At 46.4% G+C, this 8140-nt stretch overlaps 1 pseudogene; it reads left to right on the forward strand.

Moving 5' to 3' along the window:
- The first annotated feature begins 2668 nt into the window (after window positions 1-2668).
- Window positions 2669-6887, forward strand: LOC109299717 (annotated as a pseudogene).
- Window positions 6888-8140: the final 1253 nt, after the last annotated feature.

Here is an 8140-nt window from a genome sequence, read left to right on the forward strand (position 1 = left end):
GAAAACACTACCTGCGCCCCTGTCTCCTTCAGCCTGCCCCTTAACAGTTTGAGGCACCCCTGTGAAAATTCCAGTTCCTAGTTTCACTCGGTTTTTGAGTACAGAAAAATAGCAGGGCAATTCTTTTGTTGCAAAGAATGAAGAAAGGCCACAGCAAGTTTGCATGTTTTTAACACTTCAGCTTCTGGGTTTATCTTGTGAATCATGTTTGCACACCTAACTGTGGTAATGTTGCATGGTACACTGTGATACCCTTGAAAGGATCTCAAGGCGTCATCCTGGTTGAGAATCACTGACCTAGATGCTCTCCCAGGTTCATTCTCATTTTCCACACTGGAACTTTAAAGTTAGCATTGGCAAGTGGGATTAGATCCAAAGGGCAGGCAAAACATTGCTTTCACATCAAAAAGAGACCAGAAGCCTCTTAAAATGAGAGTTTTCCACTTATGCAATGTCCAGCCATGACTGAGGCTAATAGAGGAAGTGTTGCAAGGCACACCTCTTTCAGCCTGCTTGTGGTATGAAATTACAGTGTGTGCTAAAACCCTGAATGAGAAATCACATGATATGTAACTTGGTTGAAAATGAGTATCTTCCCATGGGAGCACAGTCAGCAAGGGGGAGATGTCCAGTGCCAAAAAAGAAAACGGATATGATCCAGAATTGTCAAACTCCCCAGCTACTTCCAGACATGCACATGCTTGTTGGTGACTGCTCCTATTTCAGAAGGCTTCTTTGTGGTTTGTTCAAAAGGCAAACTGTTAAACAGGACAGGTACAAGAGGGTAGCCATGTCAGTAATCAGCAATATGGCTTCCCACAGCTTGGAAACTTTATGATAGAGTAGTTTTCCATTGGAAGATGCTGATTTGTCCAAACTGAAATGTTTCACAGAAAAGGGCAAATTTGGTAAAATGTTCACAGTGAAGGTTTCTGAGATCCAAGATAGAATTTGTGTTCAAAAGCAGAGAGAGAGCAAGTGTGTTCTCCTAGCATAGCTGGTACCCCACTGGTGAGGGCCCTCACCTGGGACTTGCCTCTGCCTCTCCCACATGCTACGTGTGCACTAACCCCAGTGCTGCTCACTATTTTGGAGTTCCTCTTTCTCTCTCACTCTCTCCCTCCACAACTCACTCTCTCAAACCCATTTCCTCAGGTCACAGTTTCATTCTAATGCAGAAGAGGAAGCATTTTTAGACCTCGGTCCTTTATTTGTAAAACAGAAAACCCATCTCCTGCCCACCTGAGCTTGTGACTGCTCATACCTGCCCTACCCATGTTTCAAAACCCCTTTCCTAGAGAACACAGATACCAGTGCTTATTCTCCGGGGATGCTGTCTTCTAACATAAGAGGACCTTGGGAAGCAGTGCCAAGGATCAATGCTGGTGCATTCAAATAGTTTTTCCCTTTTCCCAGGTCAAATGCAACTGCCCTCACCTCAGAATGTGATGCTGCTGTCAAAGGATTTTGATATCATTTTGATGTGGCTCCCTGGGGAAGGGTCCGCACCAGATGTGGTGTATACAGTGAAATATGAAAGGCAAATGCACAGAGAGAGGCAGAAATGGACAGAAAGTACCCAGGGATCTATCTAGCTGTCTGGGGAGAGTGTAGGGGTGGGAGTTCTGTTTCTGAGGTCCATTTATAGCTTCACAATCACCTTCACAAACAAAATGCCCTGCTAGAAGAGTGTCTCTAGCTGAATGGTGGAGGCGGATGGGGGTGGGGGGTAGGAAGAAGGAAGCTCAGTCAGCTTTCTCACCACTGCAACTGCAATTGCCTTGGTCTTTTTCACTATCCCTTTGTCTCTCACCTCCACCTCCCACCATCTCTACAGTTATTACCCCATCTCTCCTTACTGTTCCCTTCAGCTTCTAATTTTGCCTTCCTCCCCATGAAAACTGGGGAACTCCCTTCTTGAAAGCACAGTGGCAGAAAGAGATCTTGGAGTCATTATTGATTCCAAAATGAACATGGGCTGCCAATGTGAGGATACAGTCAGCAAGGTTAACCACACCTTGTCATTCATCCACAGTTGCATCACAAGCAGGACCAAGGAGGTGATCCTCCCCCTCTATGCAATACTGGTCAGGCCACAATTGGAGTACTGCACCCAGTTCTGGGCACCACACTTTAGGAAAGATGCAGCCAGCATCGAGAGGGTCCAGAGGGAGGGCCACTCACATGATCCAGAGACAGCAGGGCAGACCCTATGAGGAGAGGCTATGGGGCCTGAACCTGTTCAGCCTTCACAAGAGAAGGCTGAGAGGGAACTTGGTGGCCATCTATAAACTTACCAGGGGGGACCAGCGGGGAATGGAAGAGACCTTGTTCACCCGTGTACCTCCCAGAGTAACAAGGAATAATGGCCATAAGTTGTTAGAGAGTAGGTTCAGGCTAGACATTAGAACAGTCAGGGCAGCTAGGATCTGGAACCAACTTCCAAGGGAAGTGGTGCTGGCTCCATCCTTGTGGGGTATTTAAGAGGAGGCTTGACAATTACCTAGCTGGGGTCATATAAGCCCAGTATTCTCTCCTGCCCAGGGCAGGGATTCAGACTTGATGATCTACTTAGGTCCCTTTCTACCCTACATCTATGAATCTATGAACAACACGTGTCCCCAGAAGCTGGGGGGGGGGGGCATGGTGAGCTCCAGCAGGCAGGAGCATGGTGGCGGTAAGCATAGAGCTCCTGTAGGCAGCCACAACGCTGTTGGCGGGGAGTGGGGTGGTGAGTGCCAACTGGTGGTTGACAACCATCTGCAGATGCCACCAGCAGTGCTGGCAGCAGCCAATGGTGATTGTAAACCACCCACAGATGCCTCCAGCAGTGTCAGTGTGAGGTGGGGGAGGAGAGCTGCAACTACCCACAAGTGCCGCCAGCAGTGTCAGTGGCACCTTTTCATAGGGGGTGCACCACCATGCTCAGGGGGTGCACGAGCACCCACACGCACCCCTACACATCGCCAATGTTCCTCCCCCACCCCTTCTTCTACCCCCTCGTGTCAGTCACCTTGGGGCCTGCTTTCCACTGTTTTGGTGTCTGATGCAAAGACTGCAGAAGTCAGAGGGAGTGTTTCTACTGGCTACAGTGGGCTTTGAATCCAGGTTTTTAGGACTAAATAATTCCATCAGACAGAGATTCACTAGTGGAGCATTAGGCCTTCTGTTTTCAGCCACTAAGCACAGTACATCTTTTCCTTATCTCCCCTTTATACCTAGCATGTCCAGCCACTTCCTTTGATCATCATTGTAGGTCCCTCCCCTCTTCCTGTAACTCCTCAAAGAGGCATCCCGTCTTGCACATGCTTTTCTCTGCCTCCTGATTCTCTGGCCCACACTGGAAGGGGTCAGTGAATTCAGGATTGCCCAACCCCAGACACCATAATGGCAGCCTTCCCATTATCCACTAAGGGAAGCAGATCAGATCCAAAGAACTTAGGCCAAGATTATCAAAAGGGACTAATGATTTGGGGGCCTCAGGGTGGGGCTCCTTCAAGGCTATGGTCAGGAGGAAGGGCAGAGGACCCTCCCTCTGAAACTCAGGGCTCCTTAAGATGAATCAAGTCAGACATCCCCCCAAAATGGATGCACCTACAATCACTAGTCTTGGTCTTGGACTGCAAAGCTCTGCAGGGAAGAGGCTGGTCTCTTTTCTTTTATGTCAGATAGTTATAGGACCCTCAACAGCACAGGGCCTGAGCACCTACTTGTCCTTAAATGTCCAGCTCCTCCCACCACCTCTGGGTGGTAGGAAAGTATTATTATCCTTATCTTGCAAGCAGAAGGAACCAGGATGTAGAGAGACCAAGAGCTATTCAGGGCCACTCAGGTTGTCTGACAGAGGTCGGAAATGAACTCAGCTTGCCTGAATTCCAGGTTTATGACTTCACCAGTGCGCACTCTCCCACTTCCTCTTTGGTTTGAAAGCCAAAGCCAGACCTCTCAGGGATATTTGTTCATATAATTATGTGTTAATATAAAATTATACTTGTTAATATAACTATATCTTTCAGTATCTCTATGTTTATATTAGTATATATTATTAATATATAATATCTCAATACAGCATAATCATATAACATATTACATTATATTATATTTAATACTATGTACACTAATATAAACATAATAATGCTGATACATACTACTATTATATTATTATTCTTGCTATTGTTGTTATTATTATTATAACCTTTATAATCAGTACTAGTGCACTGGCTGCCTCCATTTACCTACCTCATTGCTTAGGATAGACAAATGTGAGAGTTATACTCTAAGCCCTCTGCTACATATAGTGCTACTTCTGTCCTTCACAGCAGTGCAGAACTCAGTGGAGGCTGTGGGTTGAGAAACAGTATCCATATTCAGGCATGACTGCAGCATATCTTAACATACCTCCCAAATCTGAGCAGGGTTCCCCAGTTGTTCCCAACCCTCTTCTTTCCTTGTTTTGGAGCAGATGCAGTACAAGGGCAAGAGGAAGTGGGAAGACGTAGAGATCGACACCACAGCATTCAGTGGCAATTACTGCCTGAGCTCTCAGACATGCTTCAAAGTCATTGACCTGAAACACAGCGAGTTCTCCAGGCCAGTGTGTGCGCCCTTGAATCCCAAAGGTATGGCTCGGGAGCAAGGCTTTCAGAGGCACAGTTGGCCACTGGGTGGGATTATGGCTGGTTGAAAAATTTCCATCTAAACTGGTTTTCACCAGAAAATTTAGTTCTCTCTGAAACAGAGGTCCTGTTTCTACTCCCTTCCCCCCCCCCCCCGAAGGTTTCTGCTTTCCTTGAGACATTTGAATTTTTCATCAGAAATATAAGCATCCAAAAAGCTGAATTCTCTGGGGTGAAAGAAATATCTTAGCTAAAATAATTTGATTTGCAACTGAACATTTTTGGCAACCAGAATTCCCAGGAAAAATGAAAATTTCCTGTAAAGAAGGATCCCACTCTTTGACCAGTGCTGTGTAGTGTACTGGTTTAGGAGTAAGGACACCTTGGCTCTGCCACTGTCCTACTGGGTAATCGTCAATGAGTCCCTTCACTTCACTGTGTTTTTGCCAAATAAAGGAAGTGATACTGCTATTGTCTGGGACCCCTGGAAGGAAAGTCCATGTAAGAGCTAAGGATTATCATTTATAACATCTATCTACAGTGACCAAACTGTTCTGTGGCATTCTCTCTTGCAGGAGTGGACTGGAAACTCTTGCTTGCCATTGTTGTCCCCTTGTTCCTTCTCCTCTTTCTACTTCCTGCAAGTGCTTTCTCAATCAACCGTTTGTGCAAAGAAGTTGCTAAAAGCATGAAGAGACCTCAAGTTTTGGTATGAAAAGATTGGGGATGATGGGGGCCCATCCTGCTGCTAAGCCCCTGCAAGTCTTCCTAATAGCAAAGAGGGGCAGGGAGGTGAAGATGCTCAGCACTTAGAATGGGTGAGCCAGTCAGATAGGATGCTCCAGAGTACTCCTTGCCATTTGTATTGCTAGAACAGTGGGAAGCTTTCCTCAGAAAGGAGTCTCCTTGCACTGGGCACTCTGCATATATGTAAATTAGCATAACCCCACCGTAGCCTGCTGAGGCTCCATTACTGATAGCTCCATGATCAGAGTCATTCTCTATGGGTGGATGCTAGCATGGAATACACTATTTGCCTTGGCTTTAAAAACATCAATCAAAGAAGAAAAACATCCATCTAACCTGCAAATCTCATTCCCCACTAGATTTTTTCCTATCTAAGGCCTCTGCCATTGGTTCTTGAGAAGAAGCCTAATGAGGAAGAATTCTTTGTGGAGGAGCTCCTTATACCCAGGCTAGAGCTGGAATCGCAGAAGAGGAGAAACAATCCCTCAGCAAGAAACAACGTATCACCAGCAGCTTCTCTCCTTTCCTTGTTGGAGGAGGAGGAGGAGGACAACAGTAGTTTCACACTCTACCCTGAAATGCCTCAGTTCCCAAAGAGAGACCCAAACTGTCGAGTGTCCAGCATGAGTCAGAAAAGATAGGAGTCCAGCTCTGAATCAGGAGTCTCTCAGCTGAACAGAGGGTCTGTGCCCAACCTTAAAAGTGCGGTTTCTCTTATTTTGTCTGGAGGGAGACTGAGGAGGACACATCGGGGTTCCACAACAGGAAGAAAACCTCCCTTTTGGACAGCTTCTACTTGGGAGACTCCAGATATCCAACAGAAGGATACGAACAGTGTAATGTGGATGTGGACAGGTGCCAACAAGAGGCCTTCCTTCAGGTGACTGTGCAGATGGAGGGTCTTCATTTTAACCCTTCCTCTGAGGACCCACATCTCCTCACTTTTACCCTGACCTGGAGAGGCTTCCCTTCCCTGAGCACATAGCTTGCTTGAAAGGGCGAGACTCTGAGGACTTCAATGATCTCCCTCCCCAGGACATTGGCCTTCAGACTTTACAGTTCACAGAGGAGGAGAACATTTCAAGTGACTGCCAGTGAGACAGACTTTCTGGCCACACACTCAGCAGGAGGAACGGCACCTGCAGCCACCATGCTAAGGGAGACTTTTGAAGCTGAGACATGGGGAAAGCATAGGACCATGGAGGAAAAGAACTACCAAAAGCTTAAATTCCAGGGCTATCAGCAGATGCATTATATGTCAAGAAACTGATGGCATCATGGGGAGGAATTAAAGGACAAGCATTTGTCACCCTGTGCCTGTTTGTGCATCACTATCCAGACAGGGTAGCTTGTACTAATGTCTGCTGTATCAGGTGCTACAGCTCCAATTACAAAAAAGGGTGTGCTTTCACTGCAGGTAGCTAACACCCATTCACCATCCTGCTGCAGAAACCCTGTGACCATAAGGCACTGTGATTTTACTGCAGGGCAAATAGGGCAAACTCAAATGTGCTCAGGATGCATGGTAATGTTCTCACACATCTCCCTTGCAGCAAACACTGCAGGTGCCTCGCCATCCCATAGGAATTTATGGTGAGATATGGATTGTGTGTTAATTATCTTTCTATAAAAACACTGGTGTATCAGAAAAAGCAAAGTCTGAAACAACCAACCCATGCTGGCACTGTGGCAGGTTTCAGTCATATGTGGTTTGGGACCCAAGCTGATCCACCACCAGTTGCTTACCTGGGGTAGTGAAGTTATTCCCCATCCTTGGTGGCAAAAGTAAGGGTTGAAATTCGCCTCCTTTACAGACATTTTGCCACCTTCGCTTTCATGGGATCAGGAGAAACTCATGGTCACCCTGTGTCAGAACAGAGAAGAAAACTCAAGGCCAAAAATATAAGTTGTATTTGTTTTTGTTCTTTTTTTCATAGATTCATAGATGTTAGGTGCTGGAAGGGACCTTACAAGATCATTGGGTATGGCCCCTCTACACTTGGTCAGGAAAGACTGCTTTATTTTGGTTTGTATAAAAATACATGTGTTGGAGGTGAAATTTGTTTCACTGAGCAGAGCAGTTCAGTGCTGCTGTGTATTGATGGACAACTGCATTTGCCCAGGCAGCCCAACTGAGGGCACCTCTACATACCTGGGAAACCTGCTGCCTTGGTCTGAGTGATATTTTAAGTACTCCATCTCCTGTTTCTCTTCTGCAGACACAATTTGCTGTCAGTGGCTCCAGTTCCCATGCTGGGTAGGTCTGGAGCTTGGCCATTCCTCAGAGCAAAGTCAAAGCTTCACTGAACTACATAAGGTCAGAGGGCAGGCAATATGCCAAGTGGCTGATGGTGAGACCTTGCACTTTTACTTATATTTCCAGGCCAAAGGAACTTGTTGCCATTCTTTTCCAATAAAGGAGATAAGGAAATAAGAAAGAAATGCTGGTAGCACATGTGTAGGATGTGGGAGTTTGGTGGGATTTCATGAGCTGCCTTTGACCCCCCATTTGCAAGGCGGGAAGGACAGCACGGTACTAATGGAGGCCTTTAATGCTCACCTCCTTTTGAGGACTGGGAGATCCAAAGGGCAGATCAGATGATGTGGGAACTGATTAACTGCATGCAAAGCCTTTCATCATCCCATATCACTGTACCTCATGTCTTTTATGACTATAGACAGCAACAACAAGGCTCTGAATGAGATTGGCACTCCAGAGTATTGTTTCACATCAGTCCCAGGGCGGGACTGACACCTGTCCCCAGAGGTCTGTGTGA

The sequence above is a fragment of the Gavialis gangeticus genome, unplaced genomic scaffold, assembly GCF_001723915.1.
Source record: "Gavialis gangeticus isolate Ggan-Ray unplaced genomic scaffold, GavGan_comp1, whole genome shotgun sequence".
Classification (NCBI taxonomy): Eukaryota; Metazoa; Chordata; order Crocodylia; family Gavialidae; genus Gavialis; species Gavialis gangeticus.